The sequence below is a fragment of the Meriones unguiculatus genome, chromosome 11 (genome assembly GCF_030254825.1).
Source record: "Meriones unguiculatus strain TT.TT164.6M chromosome 11, Bangor_MerUng_6.1, whole genome shotgun sequence".
Classification (NCBI taxonomy): domain Eukaryota; kingdom Metazoa; phylum Chordata; class Mammalia; order Rodentia; family Muridae; genus Meriones; species Meriones unguiculatus.
Window position 1 is genome coordinate 3,542,267 of NC_083359.1, and position 25,598 is coordinate 3,567,864.

Sequence of the window (25,598 nt, forward strand, 5' to 3'; positions counted from 1 at the left end):
GGGCGGGGCTTTGCGGGGGCGGAGTCCGGGCGGAGCTAGCCGCCCAGCCGGCCTCTCCCGCCCCCTGGTGGCCCGACCGCGTCAAGCCGGCACATCCGTCCCTGGAGTTCCAGGACTCAAAAGCATCTGAGAAGTTGCCCTGCGCTGGGACCCCGCTTGATCCAGGGAACGAGGAGCCTCGGCCTGTGGACCAGCCAATCCCACCCCAGAATAAGGTGAGGTTCCGGGGAGGGGGAGGGCGGAAAAGCGTTTTGTCTGAGCAGGAGGGGTGGGTGGGGGCTTCGGGGAAGGAGGAGAAAGAGGAAGCTCCTATGAGCTGCTTCCTTCTCACATTGCGACCCAGCGCCCCACTTCCTCCTACTACTTCTATTTTTTCGGGTGCTCTTAACCCTTAAAGGCCCGCATCCGTGTTGGGCTCACGAGCGCTCAACTCCGTCCTGCCTAGAAACGTCCAGCCCGTCCAAACGTCCAGCACTGTTTCCCCAGCCTCTGGTCCCACGTTGCCAAAGCCTCTTCACAGTACCAGAATCTCCCATCACCTCAGCCGGGTCCGCTTTCCCAGAAGTAGGTCCAAAACCGACTACAAGGTCGTCCGTTATTGTTGGTCAAAAGCCACAACCCCTACCTGAAGGCTCATGTGAAAACCCAATGGCTTTTCTTTTCCTGACTCCCTAAATACCAAGAAAAAGCAACTTCCCCAAATGGGCAGAAACAGAAAGTACCCTTTGGTCGGGCGCAAAATTGGAACTAGGTGGGAAATTGAAACAGACTCCACTCTAAAGGAGTAGAGAAGATGGACAGTGTGCGCCAGATGGAAACGGTGGAGAGGGCTTTTGGCAGCACAGTAACATGGTGGAAAAGTTACGGGATGTTTGCCTTCTTCTGTATCCTCGGTGTTCGTAAAACTGAAGGCAGAATAAGGCTAAAACCCCAGCTCAGACCCTCAGAAACCCAGAAACCTTTCTTACAAGCAGCTGTGGCCCAGATGTTGAGTTTGAAATTATCCTCCCTTCAATGCTGGCTGTGTTGTTGTCCCTGCCGGGCTGAGCACCGGCCAGACCACAAGAGCATCTGGCATCTTCTAGACAGAAACTGAAATGACTCCAGCTCCCAGAAACACTCCCCCAGGTCAGCTGAGAAGTCCCGGGAGCGCCTCTGCCCCGTGGAGGCCCTGGTTGTGTTCCAACAGCTCTGTGCAGCTCTTTTGTAGATTTGCTTACAAACATGGCTGTTTGCAGTCGCTCTCCTTCCCTTCCTTGCCTGATGTTTTCAAAGAGCAGCCTGCCCTGCTTTGACTTCCTCATCTTACATTTATTCCACAATGTTCTAAAAGAAGGTCACCAGGAAAACCTCAAATGCCAAATCCAGGGTGCTGGTTTTCACGCCCTGCTGTTGCCACCTTTCCGAGGAAACTCCCTGGTTCCTGAACACACTTCACCTCAGACCACTGATTCTGGCTTCCTTTTCTCCATCCTCCCTTTAGCACTGGAATCACTGCATTTCTGCTTCTCTTCTCCCAGAGTGGTTTCGTCCATCTGTCCGTCCCTCTCGAAATGGTAGCCTGGGCTTCTTTCTTGGGCTGAAACTGTGATTCTGGCGCCACTGCACCTCTCTGCCACACAAGAGCATCCTGCAACCTCATTTCTTTCCAACAGGCTCCAGCTCTTAGCAGCTCGTGTGGAGGACAAGGTCCCAGCACAGGAAGCCTAGGCAGTCAGCTCACATCCGAGCTCCTGCACGTTTTCTTTAAAATGAGTATTCTGCTCATGGTACCACATGTCAGCACACAGAACACAAGGTGGGGAGTCTTCACGGGGTTTTCATGCCTCCATTCCCCTCCCATACTCCCATTTCTGTTTAGATTGCCTCCCTCACTCACTTGCTGACTTGTAGCCAGTCAGCACATCACTTCATCTGCCAGTCATTCCTGGGTAAAGACTGATCCCATGTGAGCTGGGAAACAGGACACCTGGACGCACTGTATCAATCCCAGCACTCGGGCAGCAGAGGTACGCAGATCTCTGTGGTCAACCTGGCCTGCTGAGTGAGTTCCAGGACAGCCAAGACTACACAGAGAAAGTGTCTCAAATAAGTAAGTAAGTAAATAAATAAAGCAAAGCAAGACAAATGAACAAAAAGAAAGGAAGGAAGGAAGGAAGGAAGGAAAAAAAGAAAGAAAGCAAAGACGTTACCAGCAGAGGCTGGCAAGAGGGCCCAGTGGGGAAAGGGGCTCACTTTGCAAGCCTGACCACCTGAGCCCCATCTCTGGAACCTGTGATGGAAGAAGAGAGAGGATTCTTGAAAGTTGTCCTTTGACTTCCATAAGAGCATGGGCACATACAAGCCTGCACTCACATACGTCAACACATCATATACACACTTAATCATACACACACACACACGCACGCACGCACGCACACACGCACGCACGTACTCACATGCACACATCACACACACATGCACTCACATCAACTCATCATACACACACTTAATCATAAACACACACACCCTCACATACACACACATCACGCATACACATGCACACACACATAATTTAAAAAGAAAGAAATTGCCAGCAGGCAGGTACCATCTGTGATTGGTAAATGCAGTGGGCCAGGGGGCTAGAGAGACAGCTCTGCAGTTAAGAGCACATGTTGCTCTTCCTGAGGACCTTGGTTCAGTTCCCTGCACCTACATAGTGGCTCACAACCATCTACAACTCCAGTCCTTGGGGACCTGCTGCCTTCTTCTGACTGCCTTGGTTACCAGACATAGATGTACCACACAGACATACATGCAAGGAAAACACCTCTACACATAAAGTTAAAAACTTTTAAAACGAAAAGTACGGGCAGTGGGCCAACGAACGATGAAAACGGTGCTCTACCGGGCCCCTTTTACAAAACCTAGCCTCCAGTGAGGGCAGTAAGAAGACGAAGCCTTTGTAGTTATGATTCAGCCATCTTGTTCCTCCCTCAAGATGAATCAATGCTCTTGTGGAGGGACCCACAGAAACGTCACCTTGCCCCTGTGGGGACCCACAGCAGACCCCATCTGTGAGGAACGGGCCACACCAGGTGCTGGCTCTGCCAGCTCGTTCTTAGGCTTTCCGGGCTCCAGAGAAACGTTTGCCACTCCGAGTGTGGTGTTTTGGATATTGCGGCCTGAAGAGACTAAGGGAAAAGGGGCTGCTCGCTCTTAGTTTCCCATCAGATAGATGTGCAGAAAACAGAAACTCTGAAGTGGAGAAACCAGGCAGACACACCCTACGCCAGCTGAGCAAAACTGACATCATAAGGAGTCCCGTGACTCGAGGGCCTGAGGAAGGTGTGTCATTTCTGAGATATGCTCGCCTGAAATGTTTTGCCTCAGTCTGATCACAGGGGGAAAAATGAGACTAACCCAAACTGAGAGCCATTCTACAAAATACCAGTGTCAAAGCTGAGGCACACAAAGGTTGGGGAGCCATTACACACAATACTTGTGTGTGATGAGAGATTCTGGATTGGCTCCCAGACCGAAAGAAGGACATTTAATAGAACAATTGGCAAAATTTGAATAAAACCTATCCACCTGGGCATGGTGGCACATGCCAGTCATCCAACGCTGGGAGGCCAAGGTAGGAACGCAATGAGTTTAAGGCCACTCTGAACGACTCAGCAAGATCCAGGCTCAAAAAATACTTGTGTCGATACTAATCATAGGTGTCTATACTAATCATAGCTTTTTAAGGTTTATTTTTACCTTATGTGTCTGTCTGTCTGTGCACCGTTTGCATGCAGTGCCCGCAGAGGCCAGAAGAGGGTGTCAGAGCCTCCTGGGACTGGAGTTACAGAGGTCTTCCGGAAGAGCAGCCAGCGCTTTCAGCCACTGAGCTGCCTCTCCAGCTCCCCAGGCCTAATTCCAATGATCAGATGCTGTGTTCAATACCGATATTCGAGAGAGCTAGGAAAAGCTTTATAGATGCTATGTGTTTACAGCTTTTTTTTTTTTTACCAGTCCAGATTATTCCAAACGTAAGCCAACCTTTAAAAACAAAGATGAAAAATGGCAAATCTTAAAAACTACTGAAAGGCTTCTCACTTCATTTTAACCTGACACTAAAACCTACACGGTGAGCCACAGGTGAATACGATAAAGGTACAGACTCGAAAACAACAAAGCAGGTGCAGGTTGTAGCCAGCTCTAAGTTAGCAGTGCGGTGGTCTGACTCAGCTGGCAGCGCAAGTGCGAAGGCCCGGGTTTGATCCTTCACATAAACCATGCAGCGTCGCACACCTGAGATCCTGGCACTGGAGAGGCAGACACGGGATGGTCAGAAGTTCAAAGTCCTCCCCCATTCACAGCAAGTTTGAGCCCAACCTGGGCTAGGTAACACCTTGTCTCAATTAAAAAAAAAAAAGTAATGTGCTATGACAAAGTAGTGTTTTGGGGGGCTGGAGAGATGGCTCGCAGGTAAGAGCACTGTCTGCTCTTGCAGAGGACCCAAGTTCAACTCTCCAGGCCCCACATGGTGGGGGCCTCACAACCATCTGTAACTCCATTTCCAGGGACTCCAACACCGGCTTCTGACCTCCATGGACGTCAGGCCACACACACCAGGAGTGTCTACATACATGCAGGCAAACACTCACAACACATAAAATAAGTAAATCTAAAGAAATAAGGTTTAAGGAACATTGACGTCGTGGCTGAGCCTAAGAGCATTAGAACATGGCTGCTGTCTCGGGAGTACAACCCCGGTGCCCAGGATGCAGAGGCGGGCACCTGTTGGCAGCTCTGTAAACTCTAGGCCAGCTGGGGCTGGGTAGTGAGACCCTGAGTCAAAACAACAGGCAAAACAAATCAAGCAGACTGGCACACATGAGCCACCCTGTGTACCGTTACCTGGCTGAGCCGAGGACTCGAGGAGTTTCTGTGGCCCTGGGCATGAGCTCGGGAGACTCTCCAGGTCTGGCCATTGTGTCGCCGTCATAAAATCCAGATTGCACACTGAGGGACTGATGGGTGTGGGGCCAAGCTGCACCACTGTCCCTCCCAAAGCAACCGATCGCAACCGTGTTGCTCTCTACAAGGGTGTGACCTTGTGCCTTGTCAGCGTCACAGGTTCATATGTGACCCTTATGGGAAAGGAATTCCAGGGGGAGAAGAAAAAAGAGGTGCTTCTGTTAGGGTCTCTGAGAGCTCGGGTACCACAGAACAAAGGTCCAAGATGGCTGGGGAGGAACCGGCCCCGGTGCTGGCCTCTTAGAGATGAGGGGAAAGTGTGGCTTTGAACTTCCAACGCTTTTGTACCCTGGTCTACGCAGGGAGACTGACCGCGGCACAGTCACTGCTGGGAAACTTCTCAGAAATAAGCAGGAAGACCGGAGCACAGATCAGAAACATAAATATCTCTTCAAGGCAGGCAGGGCAGACTCAGGGGCAGGCTCAGGAGATGGGTTTTCCTTAACACGTCCTGACATTTCCTAACAGCCTGGTTTACGCTTTAAAGCCTCCCCAGCCCAACCCTGTGCGAGTGTCAGTGTGGTGTGTGTGTGCAAGTGTGTGTTCCCAGTCAGTGCAGCTTTATATCTTCTTCTTGCAATGCTCTATTTTCCGGTGGCGTTTTACATCTAATTCTCCCAACAGATGCCAACTGTGTACCAACCCTCTGGGAATATTCTTCACACACCCTGAGAAGCCTGCTGCCCCTGGCTCCCTCGAAGCATATAGCCCCCCTTGGCCTCTTTGATTTCCTCTACATTTTCTAGAGACATCATTACAAGAAATATTTCCCTTCCACCTAATTCCATTGTAAGAAAAGCAATTGCACAAATACAAAAAACTGGTAACTGACCCTTGACCCTGATGTCTGGGAGACAATTGGATAGGGAGACAATAGGGGACAGATAGAATGCTAATGAGGTAAGGGAAGAGGCCTCTGAAGAGCACCCCTGGGGCCCAGCCTCAGCCTGCTGTGGCCTTGTGGAGATGCAGGAACTAGAATGGCCAGATCGCAAGAGATTTAAAGACAAAAAGGAAATTGGAATTCTTATCTGAAATTCCCTAATCTTTAAATGCTGGCGACTAATTCAAAACAGTATTTTAAAACCCCTTCCTTACAAGCCAACTAGATTGGACCCGTTGGCGTTCAGCCGGTAACATCTGCTCTGTATTATACAGGTGGGCTCATGTGCCTCTGAAACCTGAGCTATTTCTGTTAATGTGAGCTCATTTGTTCCCACTGGAGGGGAGACAATTAGTTTATAACAGGGGGGGATCGATGTAAAAGTTTATTAATGTTGTTCATCACATGAATTGGACTCCAGAGACCCAGCAATACAATTACCCCGAGAGGATGTGGCCTGATGAGAGCTCAGTGACTAGAAATACAAGCTGACTTTGGTGACATGATAAATGGTGTGTGCCTCACTCAAACTGTAGTGGGATGCCTAATGAGGAAGGACGAAGAGGAGACACGGTCCTTAATAATAAAAGCGTCCCGATGAAAACAAGAATCTCTGTCATTATGAATAAGAGAAAGTAAGGGGAGAAGAAAACAGAGGCATGCATTTGGGAAGGAAAAGTCAAGCTCATCATTATGAACATATTAGGTATGTGTGGACATATGTATGTGTGTATGTTTGCATGTATATATGTATGTATGTATGTATGTATATGATTATCTACCTAAGAAACCACAACTAATGGGTGGAAAATGTTTAGCACTAATAAGGGAACTAACTCAGAAATGGAAATGTATACAAAACATAGGACATTCAGGAGAAAGCGTAACAGGAAAAGAAATGCAGCTTCTTTTATCCACCCTGGCACCAAATAGGGAGGGAAGCAGGCCAGGGGCTCAGAGCAGGCAAAACAACCCAGGGGAAAGGTGGGAAGACTTACCTCTCCCGGTCCCAAGACTCTGAGGAACACGACAGCAGGGCACTGAGAATATGAAGTGACAGAGGAGAGGAATAAGATGGAGGGTCAACATTCAGGCCCTCAGTTGACAGTTACATCTGGACACCGGCGCCAAGACCATTTGAAAGGGAAATGAGCCGTCTTTTCCATAAAGAGAGCTGACACCACTGCATATCCATATGCAAAGCTGTGAAGCTGAGGTCCCTGGTGCACGCCACACACAAAACCTAATTCAGAACAGTCAAAAGACCTAGATGGCAGAGCTAAGGCCACAAAACTCACAGGAGAAAGCATGGGTATCACTGGGCAGAGGTGGCGCATGCCATTGATCCCAGTGTTCAGAGGTGGCACACGCCGTTGATCCCAGTGCGTGGGAGGCAGAGGCAGGTGGATCTCTGCCTGGTCTACAGAGTGAATCCTAGGACAGCCAGAGCTACACAGAGAAAACAAACAAGCAAACATGCTATGGTCAAATGAATATTTCTCCAAGATGTACAAATGGTCAAGCATGTCAAAAAGTGTTCAATGTCATCAGAGAACTGCAAATCAAAACTGCAGTGAGCTATCACACACTATTATCAAAAAGACAAATCCTAGCAGGGGCTGACAAGGACAGGAGACCTCAGAGCCCTCAGACCTCTGCTGCTGCTGGGAGCGCGACGTGGCACAGCCATCTTGGAAAGTAGCCTGGTAATCCCTCAACATACTAGAAACGGAGCTACCACAGGACCTAACAATTCTACTCCTAGATATAAACGCAAGGAAGCAAGAACACAAGTCCACACGAAAACCTGGCATATGAAGAAAAGACAAAAGAAATACGTGTGCCCACCAGCTGATAAGTGGACAGATGTAGTGTGTTTACACAGCGGATGTTGCTTGGCCTAAGGAGAAGTGAGGTTGTCATTTTCGATTCGCTGCGGAAGAACCTTGAACGTACCATGAACACAGCCACTGAAAAGGGGCCACACACTGATCCCATTGCTGTGAGCTGTCCTGTGAAGACAGATCTGGAGACACAGGAAGTAAACTGATGATCGCCTAGGGCCAGAATGGTTGGTGAACAGGAAGTAAAAACTAGTGGGTATTGGATTTCCTTTGGGGGTGTTGGAAATGTTCCAGACTTGGCTGTGGGCATGATTAAATGATTTTGAGTATATTAAAATACACTGAAGTGCGCATGTGCATGTATGAGTGTTATACTGCAGACTGAATTTATTGTTACTAGGCCTTGTGCACACTAGGCTAGTGCTCTACCCTTGAGCTCTCTGTCCCTTGCCCCTTCTCTGAGACAGGGTCTCACTAAGCTCCCTGGCTGCCCCTCAGCTCTCTCTATACCCAAAGAAGGTCTGACTTTGAGTTGGAATTTTTTAATGGGTGAGTTATATGACGGGTGAGATGTATCTCTGTAAAACTCTTATAAAAATTCCAAATTTGACCCAGGCACAGAGACAGGCAGATCTCTGTGAATTTGAGGCCAGCCTGAGCTACATAATGATTTCCAGGCCAACCAGGGCTGCTTTGTCTGTCTGTCATAAATGAAAAAAAAAAAATTGTGTGTCTTTGGTATCCCAGGCTGTTCCACCACGCCCAGCAAAAAGACATGTGACTCTGAATTGCAAAGGGATGTTATGAAGTGTGCCCATTCTTTCTCAAACAAGTGTGTAAATATGACACGGTTGCACTAAAAACCAACTGAGGATTACGGGTCAGGGCGGCACGACAATGTCACACTTCATCATGAAAAACAATCATGTAAGGATAGTTAAGAAACTCCCAGAGTTCAAAGAAAAAAAGAAAAAAGAAAGAAATTCCCAGAGTCTTAAAAATGAAGCAGATGCTGCCATCTGAGATGAAACTGTTCCAGAAAGGCTTAGAATGTAGGTGCTGTAGTAGCAGGCACAGTGGCACATGCCTGTAATCTCAGCAGGAAGGAGGCCAAGGCGGGAGAGGAGGAGTTCAAGTTTGTGGACGGCCTGTGGCTACAGAGGAAGCTCCTGTCTCAATGTGCTTTGGCAGTTTTTTGTCTTACTGATTTTCTTTCTTTTTCTGTTTTGACTTTTGTGGGGGTTTTTGTTGTTGTTGTTTTTCTTTTTGGAGGGAAGAGAGAGAGAGCGCACATGATGTTGACTGGGTAGGAAGTAGGAAGGATTTAGGAGGAGATTAGGATTAAAATATATTGTAAGAAAAAGTTTAAGTAAAAACTATAAAAAAAAAATAACAGAATGAGGGAGTGAATGAATCAAGTGCTGAAGTTCGGGGTCAGCCAGGCAATAGACCAACTAAACTGTGTCAGAAGCAAAGATGCGAGTCTGAGCAGATTAAAAAATACTGTAAAGAAGATGAGAGTCATTGTTCAATAGATGGTCCAGGATGACAACAAACACATCATTGGGAGGAAAAAAATACGTGTGGGTTGTATGTCACATGTTATACTACTTAAAATTCCTAAGTGACTGAAAACTCCAGGGGTCAAAATTAAACTAAAACGAGCACGGTCTAGAAGAAAAGGGAGTGTGTGTATGATATTGGAATGGCAGCTGACCCGAAAATCAGAAATTATGAAGGAAATGATTGTCTGCATAGGTGCGTATTAAAATCGTTACTATGCAGGTGATATTCTGTGGCAAAATCTTCACAATAAATGACAAGGGCTTCCAAAGTGAATACATAGTATATCTGACGTAAAATCTACTTATCAACCACAATAAAAGAACAATTCAGTTGACACTTTGTCCCAGGTGCTCAAGTGTCAACAAGTATAGGAAAATGAAAAGATGTTTAAAGCTAACAGGGAGAATGTAAATCAAAGCAATAGATATAAACTTCCACCTGACAACAGGCAATGATAGCAGAAACTGTATCATGCCGACTTTCCGGACATCTGGAATCTGAAGATTTCCGGCATTCACAGCAAAGAGCTGTAACTTTGGGGTTGCCTATGTAACCATCGCTAGCACCTACAATCCTAAGTCCAGTAATTCCACTTTTAGTAACGTCTGTGAAGGAAGAAAATATTCTGTAATGCACAAGAACTTTTTAAAACGTTTATTTATCATTGTTTTAACCTTCTGTTTTTAGTGTGTGTGTTTGTGGTGGGCATGCATTCATGTGACAATTGGCCTTGGAGGACAGAAGAGGGTGTGAGAACTCCTGGAGCTAGAGTCACAGGCAGGTGTGAGCCACTTTAGACAGGAGATAAGCGAGGTTATTCTAGATGAGCAGCAAGCACTTCCCCCTCCCCCCCTTTGAGACAGGGTTTCTCTGTGTAGCCCTAGTTGTCCTGCAACTCAATCTGTAGACCAGGTTAGCCTGGAACTCAGATTCCCCTGCCTCTGCCTCCCAGAGGGATTAAAGGTGTGTGCCATCACTGCTTGGCAAGCAGTAAGCATTCTTTTTTGTTGTTTGTTTTTGTTTATTTCCTTCTGTTGTTGTTTTTTGAGACAGGGTTTCTCTGTAGCCCTGGCTGTCCTAGACTCACTTTGTAGACCAGGCTGGCCTCGCACTCACAGAGATCCTTCTGCCACTGCCTCCCAGAGTACAGGAATTACAGGAGTGCACCACCACGCTGAGTTTTTTATTTATTTTTTAACTTTTTATTGGCTCTTTGTGAATTTCACATCATGCACCCCAGGCCAACTCGTCTCCCCCCGTCAGACGCACCCTCCACCCTTGCAACCTTGCCCCAACAGAGAAAAAAATCTCATTGTGGAAGCTGTGGTGTGTCACGGCGTGTCCCAGTATACCCTTCTGTCCACACTTCTTTGCTTGCGAATGTTCGTTGCGATGAGCACCGCTGGTCTGGTAGGAGGCCTCCGGTCCGGTGGTCTGTTAATACTGAGGTTCTTCTTGGATACCCGGTTGTTGCCGTGTCATGGAGCTCCTGTAGTCTGGGTCTGTAGCACGGGCCCTCCACGCTCTGCAGCAGCTCAGTGCTCGGCAGATGTCGGGGTGGGCCACGGCCAAGTCCCATTCGGTGCGGCAGCCGGCAAGGGGCAGAGCCAGCTCTCCCCGGCTCATCCTCCCTCTGCCATCAGGCCGGCTATCCTGTGCTGCCCAGGTGAAGCGCAGGGCCGGCCCTCCCACAACCCTGAAACCAGGGCCAGCTCTACCCTACAGCCCAGGCAAGGTACAGGACCCTCTGTTCTCCTGCATGTTGCAGCTGGTAAGGGAGGACAGGGACAGCTCTCCCACCTGCCATGGGTGGCAAGGGGCGAGGGACGGGACGGAGGCCTCTCTCCCTCATCCTTGGCACTGCACAGCAGACAAGAGTCAGGGGCTGGCTCTCCAGGCTCATGCCTCAAGGCCGGCTCAGCTGTAACCCTCATGTCCAGGACCAACTCTACGGTGCTGCCCAGGTGAGGTGTAGGGCCCGTTCGCCCAAATGCTGCCACAGGTGAGGGCCATGGACGGACGGCTTTTCTGCTGTCATGACACCAGGGCCTGCTCTCCCACCTGGCAAGGACTGAGGGTTGGGGAGCAATAAGCATTCTTAACCACTGTGCCATCCCTCCAGCCGCAAGAACCTGATCACTAGTTTCATTATTATTATAAGCTGTGAAAAATTGTAAATAACATCAGCTGTGAAAAATGTATATAACATTACAAATAGAGGTGTGGTAGCGCCTATAAACCTAGCATTTGGGAGGCGGAGGCGGGTGGATCATTGTGAGTTCAGTCTCTCCGCTGAGACTCCCTTGTTGACATTTACAGCCGGCTAGGACAGAGAGGAGCACCTAGGACTTGGAGATACAGGCGGACCGAAAGTAAAAGGATGGAAAAAAACACCCTGAAAATTCTAACTACGAAGAAGGCGGTGAGTCAAGTCCGTTTCAGATTCAGACAGACAGGCGTTGCGGTTTGAACATGAAATGCCCCTAACAGATTCGGGTGTCCAATGCCTGGTCCCCAGTGAGTGGTACTATTTGGGGACGTACGGAAACTTCGGAGGTGGTGCCTAACTGGAGGCCCTACAGCGCTGGGGCACAGCGGTCAGGGTTCTCCCTTGAAAGTCTTCTGTGTTCCTGCTCCTGGCCCACTGTGACCAGCTGCCTCCTCCTCCACCTGCACCCACCGCCATGAAGTTCTGCCTCGTCATCAGTGCCTGAACCAGCAGAGCCAAGGACTGTGGACTGGACTCGAAAACCAGGTCCCCAAATCCATCCTTCCCTCAAAGTTGTTCTTCCCGGTAGTTTGGTCACAGGGAGGGGAAGTGATGGGCACAACACGTGTTAGGAGAGGCAGAGGAAGAGCTGGTGCGGTGGTGTGCGGGCTTTAGCCGAAGCCACCCCCGAGACTGAGGCACAAAGGCGGCTGGCCAGGAGTTCAAAGCCGGCCTGAGAAGCATAACAAGACCCTCTGTCTGTCTGTCTCTATCTATACTGCCTGGTTTTGTGTCCCCTTGACACATGCTGGAGTCATCAGAGAGAAAGAAAAAAAGCCTCAGTTGAACTATCTCCATGAGATCCAGCTGCAGGACATTTTCTTAATTAGTGATCGGTGTGGGAGGGCCCAGCCCGTGGTGGGTGGTGCCACCCCTGGGCTGGTGGTCCTGGGTTCTATAAGAAAGCAGGCTGAGCAGGCCATGAGGGGCAAGCCAGTGAGCAGCCCCCTCCATGGCATCCGCATCAGCTCCCGCCTCCAGGTTTCTGCCCTGCTTGAGTTCCTGTCCTGACTTCCTTCAGGGATGAACAACAATGTGGAAATGTAAGCCAAATAACTACTTTCTCCCCACTTGCTTTTTGGTCATGGTGTTTCATCATGATAGAAACCCTGACTGAGACACCTCTCTCTCTCTCTCTCTCTCTCTCTCTCTCTCTCTCTCTCTCTCACACACACACACACACACACAAAGATATGTAATATTATGCAGCAATACACTCATAATTCACCAATGAATAAACAAATCTACATGTTTATAAAACCACTTTCTCATATAAAACGCATCTAAGGCAATAGTTAATAGCTCTATATAGCAAAATTAAGTTCATGACTATTGCAGGTGAATTCAATAAACATCTCTGAATTATTTATTCTTCAGAAGAAAAACCACCTGACTGTGGTTGCTTATGTCTTTAATCCCAGCACTCGGGGGAGTCAAACAATAAACAGATCTCTATGCCCTTAGGGCTAGCCTGATCTACAATGGGAGTTCCAGACTGACTGACCAGGGCTACATAGTGAGATCCTGTCTCCAAAAACAGAGAAGGAAGAAGAGAGAAAGGAAAACCAGTAGTAACGCTATAGAACTGATTTTTTTAATGAATGTGGATTTGATGGACATCAGTGTAGAAGCAGAACCCTGAACACAATAATTAACAAACTCTATTTCTCTCGAGCACACACAGAACATTTACTGAAATGAATCACGTACAAGCCACAAGGAACATCTCGAAACCCTTCGGAGAACTTCTGTCCTGTTGACAACCACAGTGCCGTTAAATTAGGGTGAAAAACAGAACCAAAAAAGTTCAAAGCACCACAGAACTGGACACGTGTAAATAGTGCCCCTTCAAAGAGCTTTAAACACAGCGGGAGCCGGACGCCGAGGCGCATGCCTGAGATCCCAGCACTCAGGGAGGCAGAGGCAGCGGATCTCTGTAGGCTCGAGGCCGTGGAAAACCTTGTAAGTACCTTCAACAAAGTGATAAAGTATTATTTATCCAAACTGTGGGATGCTGGAAAAGTTGTAAAAGTCTCCACCTCCACCCCCCAAAAAAGGGAGGGGCAGAGGTAATAGAACTAGGGTACGCGCAGCTCAGAGGTAGAACCTGGATGTAGCATGCCCAAGATCCTAGGTTTCGATCCCTGACACTACAGAACCGGGGCTGGGTGTGGTGACCCATGTTTTTACTCCCAGCACTCAGGAGGCAGAGGCAGGTGTATTTCTGAGTTTGAGGCCAGCCTGCTCTACATAGAGAGTTCCAGGACAGCCAGGGCCACACAGAGAAACCATGCCTAAAAAAACTTTTTTTTTATTAAACTAAAAAGAGGGCCAACTGTGGTGGCATATGCTTTTAATTCCAGCTCTTGGGGGGCAGAGGCAGGAGGATCTCTGAGTTCAAGGCCAGCCATGGCTACATAATGAGATCCGGTTCCGAAAACAAACAACCCTCCCCTGGAAAACCACATCCGAATTAAAAAAAAAAAAAAAATTCCCCCCAAAACAAAAAAGGGGCCTTCAAGCTGGGTTAGGGGGTAAGGGTGATACCTGTGAACCAGTAAAACCGGAAGATGATTACTTGAAAACACAATTATTCCTCTGGGAAGGCAGATAAGAAGTAGACAGCACAAGTAAAAACTCACGGCTGAGAAAGAAGACAGGCCTGGACGGTGGAGGCTGGGACAGGGACTGAGGAAACCGCGGCGCGGGTACAGAAGAGCAGGCATCGGGCGGGCTGTGCGCCCTCGTGTGGACGACAGCGGCCACGCGCGCACCGGGACTTGAACGGCCTCTGTGTGGCTCCGGAGCGGCTCCGGAGCAGGCCAGCCGCCCTTAACCTGGCTGCAATCAAATGGGAGCAGGAAGCTGTGGTTTCTGCGCGCGCGCGCACTGTCAGCATGCCAACATGGAGGAAGGCTTTACCCTTCCGGGTATGTTAGGGGCTGAGGTGCTTGTCATGGCCACACTCATGTCAACCATACACATTCAACCCGTGACTTCAGCAGCTCCCCGAGGTACCGCCGTCAACTTCAGCGCAATGAGTGCCAGAACTTAAGTGAAATGGGGATTTGAAAAGAAAAAGATAAATAAAAGACACAGAGAGAAACCAGCCCAAGAAGAAATAGAGCCTGTTTATGTAAAGTTGTTTGAAACGTCAGAATACCGGCCTGGGGGTGTGGCTCAGTGGTTAGCACAGACGACGCATGCTCAGCAGAAAGTCCTGGGTGCCATCCCTAGCACCACTCAAATGGAATGTGCAGATTCATGCCTGGGGGTTCAGAAGTTCAAGGTCACCCTCTGCTACACTGGGATTCTGAGGCCAGAGATTAATGCAAAACAGACAAGTTTTCATAGTGATTTTAAATCTTTATGTAAACAAAACAAAACAAAAAAACTGGCTCAGACCATTTTACAGATGAGTTCTCGTGAACTTCCAAGAATGGATCGTTCAAGAAGCACAAGTCCCTAGCGTCCTGGCTCTCTGTGTAGACCAAGCCAGCCTCAACTCGGAAACCTGTCTGCCCCTGTGTGTGCGCGTGTGTGTGCATGCGTGTGCGTGTATGTCCGTGTACTCATCACAACCTTGATACCTAAATTAGATAAAGACATGGAAGAGCTGGGTGTGGCAACACCCAGTGTTCAGTGTGTAGGTAGAGCTCTGTGAGGTGAGGCCGGCCTGGTCTACGCAGGGAGTACGGAGTCCCAGGCAGGAAAAGACCCTGTCGACAGCGGAAGGAAAACAGCAGGCCCCGCTGGCTTGCCAGCCTATGTGCAAAGACACTGAGGAAAGTGATGCACACAGTGACCATCCGGTTTGTCCCAGGAACAAGGGTAATTTGAAAGCCCACAGCTGTCATTCAGCATGCCGTGGGAAAGGAAAAACACCATGCAGTTATCTGACAGGATGCTGAGAAGACATTGAAAAAAAATCATCAGTTTGTGAAACAACAAAAACCTCATAGAAAACGAAGACTGGAACTCCCTTAACCACAAACAAGGCGTCTGAAAACACCTGTAACGCTTTCCTAAGAGGGCTTTGGTGAAAAGGCAGGGCGCTGGTCTAGAAGGTTGGAAGGCCTGGGTTCCCGGCTCAGTCCGCAGCACTTCATAAACGGGGCACGGCGGCACACGCCAGCCATCCCCGCGCTCGGGAGGCAGAGGCAGGAGGAACACGACTCCCTAATCATTTTCAGCTTCACTGAGAGTCTGCGGCCAGCCAGTCTGGGCTCCAGGAGACCTCACATACAATAACATAGAAGCACCCTCTTTAAAACCCAAACCACAGGCAGGAGAGATGGCTGAGTGGTTAAAGCACTGGTTGCTCTTTCAGAGGATGAAAGTTCAAGTCCCAGCACCTGGTGGCAGCTTACCGCTGTCTATAATTCTATTCCCAGGGTACCCAGTGCCCTCTGGATTCTGTGGGCACCAACCATAGTACATACACATGCATGCAGGTAAACACATACATAAATGAAAATAATAATAGAATAAAGACAAGTCTTCAAAAATAAAACTAGAAACAAGATACAACACAAATGAGCCTCGGAACTTATTCTACGTGAACTAAAGACCCTCCCAAAAGACCACAGTACAGCACAGGCTGTGGATCCCCACTTTGGATAAAATGTTCACCAGCAAACATTTAACAGCTGAGTTTTGGCAAGGCATCCCATTTTCATGGATAAGCTGTATTACAAAAAATTCAGCCCTGTCCAAATGGATCTGAAAGGTTCAAGGACTTTCAAAATGGCCAGGACCTCCAAAATGTGTTTCTCCGTGAAAGCAATGAGAATGGCAAAAACCAACCAACCAACAAACAAAAAATTCTACAGAATCTTGTTAACCAAAAGAGTTCAGTGACAGGACAAATAGCTGACTTTCAGAACAGTGAGTTTTGTGGAGTTTTATACTTCTCCACATCTCTCTCCTCATCTCTGTCACAGACATGAAGAACAGGAAACCCTCTTCCAAAAAAACAAAAACAAAAGAAAACAAAAACAAATGGCACCATTTGACCTGTCTGGCAGCTCGATGGAAAAGCTCCATTCATAGATATTGGGGTGGTTGTTGTTGTTGTTTTTATCATTGTTTTCTTCTTTTCTGTATTTCTTGGGACTTATTTGATTTGACCAGACTGGAATCTGGCTCTGTGAGCCAAATCCTACTCCCATGGCCTCTGCGGGAAGCCATCAGTGGTGCTGCTTAACAAGTACAGCTGTCCCAGGGAGCGAAAGCAGCTGGAAGAGAGAAAACCCTGGGAAGTCCAGGGACTGCACGACCATGAGGGACACCTGGATGGCCAGACACACGTACCAGGCTGTGAGCATGCCCAGAAAATCTCTACAAGAGCAGCAGTCTCTCCTTCCAGTGAGAAACACCTTTAGGAAGAAGGGTTTGTCTGTGCTGACATCAGGCAGCCCGTCAGGCCAGGGTGATGATGAAGGTATGGTGGTCAAGAAGTGTAACTCATTTTTTTACATAACTTTTGGTATCTTGTATTTTGTGTGTGAGTGTCTTGCCTGACTGTATGTCTGTTGCAGCTCATGCCCAGTGCCCTGATAGGTTAGAAGAGAGCGTCAGGGCCCCTACAGCACTGCAGATGGTTGTTAATTGCCAGGTGGGTGCTGAGACTAGAACCGGGGTCCTCCGGAAGAGCAGCCAGTGCTCCTAACCACTGGGCCATCTCTCCAGACCTCATTTCCAACTCTAAATGCCCTGTGGCGAGGGCTGGGGAATGTGGCTCAGTTGACAAAGAGCTCGTCCAGCACGCTTGAGGCCCTGCACCACATAAAATTGGGTGTGATGGTGCACAGCTGTAATACCAGCACTGTGGAGGAGAAGGCAGGGGGATCAGGAGGTTAGGGGTCAACCTGGGCTACGTAAATGTAAGTATTTGGGGGGGGTCTTGTTATGAGGCACTCTGAGAAGTGGGCTCGTACTCCCCTTCAGTAAAAACCGTCTGAGGAAATGTAGCGCTGCATTATTGTACTTAGTAGACACCCTTGAAATCAACTATGGCTGTGTCCCGGGGAGACTTCTGCACCATGGTAAACAAGGCCCTGGGTTCGGTCTCAGTACCACAAAAGAGAATCTATACCGGCCGTTATGAATGAATACAGAAAACTGAAAACAAAACAAACAAACAAACCATTGGAGAGTATAAGAATGAGGGCTCATGAAAATCAGTCAAGACTTAATGTGGAACTCTGCTGGCGTTTTACGCCTGTATTCCTCCCAGCACTCAGAAAGCTGAGGCAGAGGCATGGCTGTGAGCATGAGCCCTAAGCTCACAGGGCTGCAGTGAGACCCTCTCTCAAAACTAAAACCAAAATAAAACAACAGATGCAATCCGAGAAGGAGCCCGGATAAAACAAATCTAAAGTTGTTCGGAACTAACTTGCCAATGCGTTTTGCCTGCATGTATGTCTGCGCATCACTTGTGTGCCTGGTGCCAGTGGAGATGTGGGCAGATCTCCGGGAACTGGGCTCACAAATGTTGTGAACCACCACACACTGCTGGGCAGTGAACCCTGGCCAAGGCTGGGCAGTGAACTCCAGTGACCGAGGATTCAGTGCCCTCTTCTGTCCTATAAAGAGACTACATGCAAGTGGTGCCCAGACATACATGCAAGCAAAACACCCATACTAATAAAGTAAACAATCTAAAAAGAGCTGAGCGCAGCGGTGCATACCTGTAATCCCAGCACTCGGGAGGCTGAGGCAGGCGGATCTCTGAGTCTGAGGCCAGCCTGGTCTACAGAGTGAGGTCCAGGACAGCCAGGGCTACACAGAGAAACCCTGTCTTGAAAAAACAAACAGCAAACAAAAATATTTAAAAAGTTAATTTAAAAAGTGTTAAAATCCATTCTGCTGTGTTTGTAATGGTATCTAATTATGGGTTTAATACGTACTTTCCCAGTGATTATGAAGAGCTTAAGATAGCCTGAATATGTTGTCGGCATTGGGAGACGTCCCGCAGCTCACCTGCTCCTGGCCAGGAGGATTTGGGGGACCCAGACATGACCACAGTGCATCAGACTAAGGCAAGGCGATGTGCTATCACCTCCTTTCACTCTCCTTGATCTTCGCTAGTCTGAACCCCAGGATTAAGACCCAGCTGACCTCAAACTTGGCACCCTCCTGACCCAGGAAGCTGAGTACTGAGATTGCAGCCAGGCTCCCTCACACACTGAATAATTCTTTTTTCAATTTTTATTTAGTTTGTGTGCCTTGAATGTTTTGCCTGCATAGTATGTCTGTGTGAGGGGGTTGAATCTTGAAATTACAGACAGATGTGAGCTGCCACGTGGGTACTGGGAATTGAACCTGGGTCCTCTGGAAGAGCAGTCAGTGCTCTTAACTGCTAAGCCATCTCTCCAGCCCCCATAGTACATTTCTTAATTAATGTATTTAATTACATGATTGAATGACAGATCTAGTAGGTAGTAGTAATAGATAAAAATGGATAAATAGATATAAATGATACTTCCTGTTTTTTCTAACCAATGTTATATGATATTTAAAAAAAACATGCTAATTTATTGAGGGCAAAAATCACAAGTAGTGTTTTTTGTCTAATGAATAATAAATTCATCATTTAAGGACATGTTAAATTCTGGTTGGAGTGGCCGGACCTGGTTGCGCACTCAGGAGGCAGAAGCAGGCAGATCTCCGAGTTCAATCTGGTCTATGGACAGCCAGAGCTACACAGAGAAACCCTGTCTTGAAAACAGAACAAAGCAAAACAAAAATTCAGTTGATGCTGAGTGACCATGGAAGCTCAGGCACAAAGCTCTGTAGTGTAAATGGAATCTTTCCCACTAGGGGATGCTAGCGTTTTAGAAAGATGAGTGTCTGGCTGGCCTCAGACCTCATGGCTCCTGACAGTCTCTTCCCTTCCACCTACCTTCAGGCCTTTCCATGCAAACTGACGTCCAGAGTGCTAAGAGCTCCGCCTGGCAGCCAACTAAGCTAACCCGGACCCAGAACACCCAGGGCTCTGGTTCCGAGCCCAGGCTGGGCCCCACATCTTTCTCTGACCGCCTGGCAGCCAGGTCTCACAGGATGAGCTCTGATGACATAAATGTGAGCGGGGCCGCCAGCCTTCCAGAACGTTCTTTCCGCTGTTTAGAAGCCGCTCACCGGGGTGGGGTGTGGAGGATGCTTCCATCCGAGTTTGCCGTGACGGTCAGAGCCACTCAGTTCTGTGGAGCCCTGAGTCCTCTCAGGACGTGAGCGGGAAGCATCGGTCATGCTGCTCCCCCCAAACCCTGAGTGAGCTCCAGTCAGCCGTCCCCACTCACCCCAGCCCCACCCCACCCACCCCCCTTCCCCGCCTACTTGCAGCTTGGAACACACTGGAGGCAGTGTGGCTACAGTCACACATCCCCAAGGCTGGGTGACAGTGCCTCCCCAGCAAGTGAGAGCCATGGGGTTGTTCCTCAGCGGCCTCCATCAAAGCAGAGTCCAGACAAGCTCTGTAAGAAACCCGGGGAGCCACCTCCTTAGCTCACGGTCAGCAAGCCATGTCAGTCTGAAATGGAGGGAAGGACGGACAGTCCTGACCTTATGAGGCTGTTATGTAGACATGGCTTGGAGAACAAAGTGCACTCCAAAGACTGCCCAGACTACGGAAGTACCAAGGGAGCATCTGCCAGCTGCAACTGTCGGCGCAAACCGAAGAAAACGAGAAAGTGCTTATGCCATTCTTGCCTCCTTGTTTCCACTTCCTCTCTTCACGACTGTTTTTATCTGAGGTTAGCCTCTTTCCCTCTGTCTCTCTCGGTGTCTGAGTCTGTGTCTGTCTCTCTCTTCTAAAGAGCCTGTCCTCTGGCTGAGGAGGTAGCTCAGTGGAAGGGTACTTAGCTAGTATGCAACTTTGTCTTCTTACATGCACCCAACATGGTATCACCACTGATGCCATGACTTTTTAACCTTTGTGGGGAGCTTCTGCCATAGGGCTGAGGATACGGGCCTGGGCTCAGATTCCCGGTGTCCAAATGTTGGCTCTGATGCTCTGTAGCTCTGTGACTTCAGGGAGACTTAACCCCTGCCCCCATGACTCAGTTTCCTCGTTCATGAAACGAGGAATTAGAAGCACTGTACTGGCCCAGCCCTTAGAACAGGCTGGACACATAGCAAGTGACCAATAAGTGTGACTTGCCGCTGTGCCTCTTGACCACACCAGGCTGCCCCTGGGTCATAGCCTTCGCCTTCGAGGTCCAGGCCACTGGGAAAACTGTCCTCTCTATTCTCTTCACCTGGCTAGTACCTTCTCAAGGGTCAAGTTCAACTTAAATGTTACTTCCTTGTGCCCAGAGTCCCAGCTCCTATAGTCTCTGTATATGTATTTATCTTCTGTATTTGTGTGTGTATGTGTGTGTGTGTGTGTGTACATACATACCACTTGTGTGTCTGGTGCCTGTGGAGGCCAGAAGAGGCCTTGGAACTGGAGCTACAGGAGGTTGTGAACCGCCAAAGGGTGCTGGGAACAGAACCCAAGTCCTCTGTAAGAGCATCAAGCTCTTCACTGAGGAGGCATCTCTCGAGCCTTAGCTCTCTGTTCGCACTTCCTATATTGCTTATCTGTGCTGCCGTCACACAGGTGTTTATGCTGCTGTTTACTAAATGTCCGCCTTTCCCACGGGGCTTGCAGCCTGCTGAGTACACAGGTGTGTCTGCCCAGTTCTGTGCCCGTGGAGCCTGACATGCCAGAGGAGTCAGGAAAGGTCCACACACGAAGTAAACCACATACTTAGAAACTAGCGCACGGGCAGATGGGAACCATCTGAACAGACGCCTGAATGGCCGAGATGGAGAGTCCCGGTCACAGTTTTCCGATCCCTTTGCTGGTCGGGGGCTCCGGTCCCTCAGCTGCCCTTTTTAGATCAGAGGCTCTGGGAGAGAATTCCTGACCCTCTGACTCCTTGCCGTGGGTGACCAGATGGCCCAGAGACGTCAACTGGCCGAAGTGATGGAATGTGTGAGGACGACGGGAGATAGCCCAGTCTGGGCTTACCAGCACAGTTAAATTCCAAGAATACCAGTGAGGGGATCAGGCCGTGTCATACCTGCCTTGCAAGACAGACAAGCTGAAGCTGAGAGGGAGGGGGCGGGGGGCAGGGAGATGCCGAAAGTCATGGGAAGGAAGGGCAGCTGTACACACCGGAAAATGCCTCAGTGCAGGTGGAGTGGGTGTAATGAACGCGGCCTCGGGGACAGGCCTAGACCTGCCGGCACGTCAGAACCGTGTTGAGCTCTGGGCCCCGTAGCCGAAGGAGCTCTGGGCCCCGTAGCCTCGCTCCTGAAGAGACACCTCGGGAACAGCTCGCGATTGACATGCAAGCAGGTGCAGCTCAGAGTCTCCCAGGCCGGGCCTGGCCCCAGCTGCTAAAATCAGGGGACTCCGTTCCTGGCCAAAGGGCAAACATGAGGGGCAAGGTTCTGAGAACGAGGTAGTCCTTCTGCAACCCTCCCTGAGCGCCAGCCCTAGCCGCGGTCAAGCGTGTTGTGTAGGCCAGAGAGAAGCTAAACGCCTTTCACAAACCCAGCTCCAAGCAGGACGAAAGCAATTTCGATCCTGAGCCACTAAAGCCCAACAGAGCGCCTGTTGTTCAACTGGAAATTTGTGCAGAAGTGATCTCGGCTGCTACAGAGTTGGGGCGGGGAGGGGGGCAGGGGGTGATCACTTCTGGTTAGTAGCCAGGGACAAGAAGTGCCGGTGCTTACCCTACATGACAGATAGGGGACAGTCACGTACAGAGCAGCTGCCCCTTTTCTCCTTACGGCAATGCTATGCAGGGGAGTTGGTTCATGCCTTTATCGGTCTTGGTTGTGGTGGTCTCCCTGGTCATCCCACACACAGACACAGCATTTACCCACTTTGCTGTGCTGTCGTATGTCCTTGTACCCAAGCACTTAGGCGAGATTTCACTGTGTCTGGCTTTTCCTTCTACCCCTAGGAAGATATTTCGGTTGAGATGGAGGAGGAAGCTATGACTGTCGGAAGGCTGTATCATCTATAAATTTCATTTGGGGATGATTGGGGTGTCGTAACTATTTACGAAATGAAGGGTAACCGTGGGAAGCCTCGGTGTGGGCACCTGCAGCGGTGGAGCTGGTCTCTGCCCAGGCTGTTGCCCTTGATCTGCAGGGTGGCCTTCTCCGCATTGGGTACAACTTCTTCCAGCGAATGTCACCAATGAGAGAAGGTTGCTGCGTTATGGCGATGATCTGTGAGTATGTAATTCACAGATGAAGCACAGCTACAGCTCTGGTGAACCACACACATCATTTACCAAGGCCCAGGGTTTCCTGGGCTGGAACTCCGGGAGGCCATCTTTGCTGCCCGAAGTGGCGCGCCTGCGCCACCTAGTGGACTGTAGGGAAGCCGCCTGCGATCTTTGCAGACAGCATGTTTTTACGTGCTATGAATTCGTGTGTACAAAATCTTTAGGACGTAGACACTCTTGTCCTCATATCTCGGGTGAGGAAACTAAGGCACAGGGAAGATGGCTGGTTTGAGTAGCTTTAAGGAGCTAGTGAGAGGCAGGACTGGGATTTGAAACCTAACAGCAAGGGCTCCACCCGCAAACATGGCTGTGGGCTTGCACACGGCTTCTGTCGTGGGAGAACTACCCTGTTTCAGAGATCAGACTGAATCTGTAGGGAGGCCATAGCCACTCATGTCTGTGCAGTGGACTAGCAAAGGCGCAGAGATAACAGAGACCCAATTGGCTGGGTTTTAGGATATAATTTGGTGCAAAGGTCTCGGCTTGTGTCGGCCTTGGAAATCTGTGCACTAAAGTGCGCGGAAGGTATTTCATCCTTGTGGATGGTCATGGGACTCTGGGGTGACAGAAATCTGCCAGTTGTGCTGTAAGGTTCGTGGGTTTAGAGCCTGCATCCCTTCTGTGCAGCCAGTGCTTATCCTAGGGCCTGGATTAAAAAGTATTACCTAACATCTAGATTGAGATATAATTCACACACCGCCCAGCTCATCCACTGGAGGGTACAGCAATTCACTGGCATTCCGTAAACTCCTAGACTCGTGCGGCCATCGTAAAGACTGCCTTTGGCTGACGCATAGCAAACACCATGTCTGCAGTGATCCTCTCCCGTTTCCTTCTCCCCGCTCCTTTGCTAGGCAACCGCTGAGCTCCTTTCTGTCTGCCGATCTGCCTATTCTGGGCATCATGCTACAAATGGAACTATATACTATATGTGTAGTCCTATGGGCCTGGCTTCTTCCACTTAGAGTAACACACATGTAGCAGGCATCGATCCTTGGTTTTGTTTCATGGTTGAACACTCCACCATATTATGCATTCTCTCATACATTTGCTAGATGTCTGGGTTGTGTGGACCCTGAGTAACACCGTTACAAACATCTGTGTGCGTGGTCCGTGCAGATGTGCACTTACTCTCTTGGGTGAATCCCTAAGACCGGAACTGCTGAGCTGCAGGTACTCCTGGGTTTTCTGAGAAACCGCCGGGCTGTTTGTTGTCCTAGCACTCACTAAGGCAGAGCTTCTCAACCTTCCTCCCGCCGTGGTGGCCCACAATGATAAAATTATTTCCCTTGCTACTTCAGAACTGTCATTTTGCCACTGCTAGGATTGTAATGTAGTATCTATGTCTTCTGATGGTCTCAGGAGAGCCCTGTGAAAGGGCCATTCAGCCTCCCAAAGGGGCCACCACCCACAGGCTGAGAAGCACGCCATCAAGGAACCCTGATTTCTCTGTATCCTCTCCAACACTGTTGTTGCTTCTCGATTATAATGTTCGGATTCCTAGACAGTGGAGGCAGAACGGGACCACTGGGACCACCGAGAGGGGCGAAGGTGAAGGCAGAACACGCGACTCATTTAAGGCAGATGTTAGGAAGAGAAGCAGCAACAAACAACCTGGAAAGTGTTTGTTTGTTTGTTTGTTTTGAGACTGGCTCTTGGCTGGCCTGGAACTTACCATGTAGGCCAGACTGACTTCAATCCCACAGAGATCTACCTGCTTCTGCCTCCTGGATGCTGGATATGTGTGCCAACGTACTCTGCTTCTCTCTCTCTCTCTCAAAACAGAGTCTGTCTTGGGGCTGGAGATGGCTCAGTGGTTGAGGGGACTTGTTACTCTTTCAGAGGGCCCATGTTTGATTCCCAGCACCCACATGGTGGCTCACAACCATCTGTGACTCCAGTTCCAGCGGATACGATGCCCTCTTCTGGTTCTAAGGGCACCAGGCACATACATGGTACATATACATACATGCAGGCAGAACGCCCAGTCACATAAGATAAAATAAAATTATTTAAAAAAGAAAAGCTGCAGAGGTGACTCGGCAGTTAAGAGCAGTTACAGTTTTTGAAGGGGGCTGACATTGAGTGCCCAGCCCCCACATTTGAGTGACTCACAACCACCTGTAACACCAGGTCGAGGGGATCCGACGCCCTCTTCTGGCCTCCAAGGATACTGCAGGCATGTAGTTCACATCCTGACAAGCAGGCATCCTCACAAACACATAAATACAAATAAATCACTGGTTATGGTAGCTCTTGTCTTTAAAGCCAGCACTTGGGAGGCAGAGGCAGGCAGATCTCTGTGAGCCTGAGGCCAGCCTGGTTTACATAGGAAGTTCTAGGTCATCCAGAACACATGAATAGTCCCTGGGATCCACATAGAACACCAACTTACAAAAGTTGTCCTCTGATCTCCACATGCATGTTGTGGCTCTCTCTCTCTCCATAATTTTAAAAGAAGAAAGACAATACCAGCACTAAGGAGGCTGAGGTAGGAAGATTTCCACAAGCTTGAGAGCAGCCTGAGCCACATAATGAGTTCCAGGCAAAGATAGACAGACAGGCAAACAGACAGATAGAGGAAGGAAAGCAAATGAGCCGGGCATGGTGGCACACAGGGAAAGGTCAGCACGAAGGATCCTGAGGCAGGGGTTCTGGGGTTCCCTGAATAGAGAGTGTGACCTCGCCGAGCACGGTGAACGCCCAGTGCCAGCCCCAGCCCTTGAGAGACAGTAGCA

The 25,598-nt window shown here is 49.2% G+C and overlaps 1 protein-coding gene and 1 long non-coding RNA gene across 4 annotated transcripts in view; one reads left to right on the forward strand and one right to left on the reverse strand.

The window, feature by feature from the left end:
• The window catches only part of Pik3r5 (phosphoinositide-3-kinase regulatory subunit 5), a 61,513-nt gene extending 60,452 nt beyond the window's left edge, over positions 1-1,061 (reverse strand). The window contains exon 1 of the mRNA XM_060363443.1: positions 969-1,061. The gene's annotated coding sequence lies outside the window, so the exon portion shown is untranslated. The remainder of the gene's footprint in view (positions 1-968) is intronic.
• On the forward strand, positions 9-19,023 carry LOC132646273 (uncharacterized). Of its 3 annotated transcripts, XR_009584389.1 has the most exons (4): positions 41-215; positions 11,620-13,531; positions 16,703-17,012; positions 18,489-19,023. It is a non-coding gene; the product is annotated as an uncharacterized LOC132646273 (long non-coding RNA). The 3 variants fall into 3 exon arrangements; XR_009584391.1 differs by lacking the exon at positions 16,703-17,012 and having other exon boundaries at positions 48-215; positions 18,489-19,021; XR_009584390.1 differs by lacking the exons at positions 11,620-13,531; positions 16,703-17,012; positions 18,489-19,023 and adding an exon at positions 1,484-8,083 and having other exon boundaries at positions 9-215.
• The last annotated feature ends 6,575 nt before the right edge of the window (positions 19,024-25,598 follow it).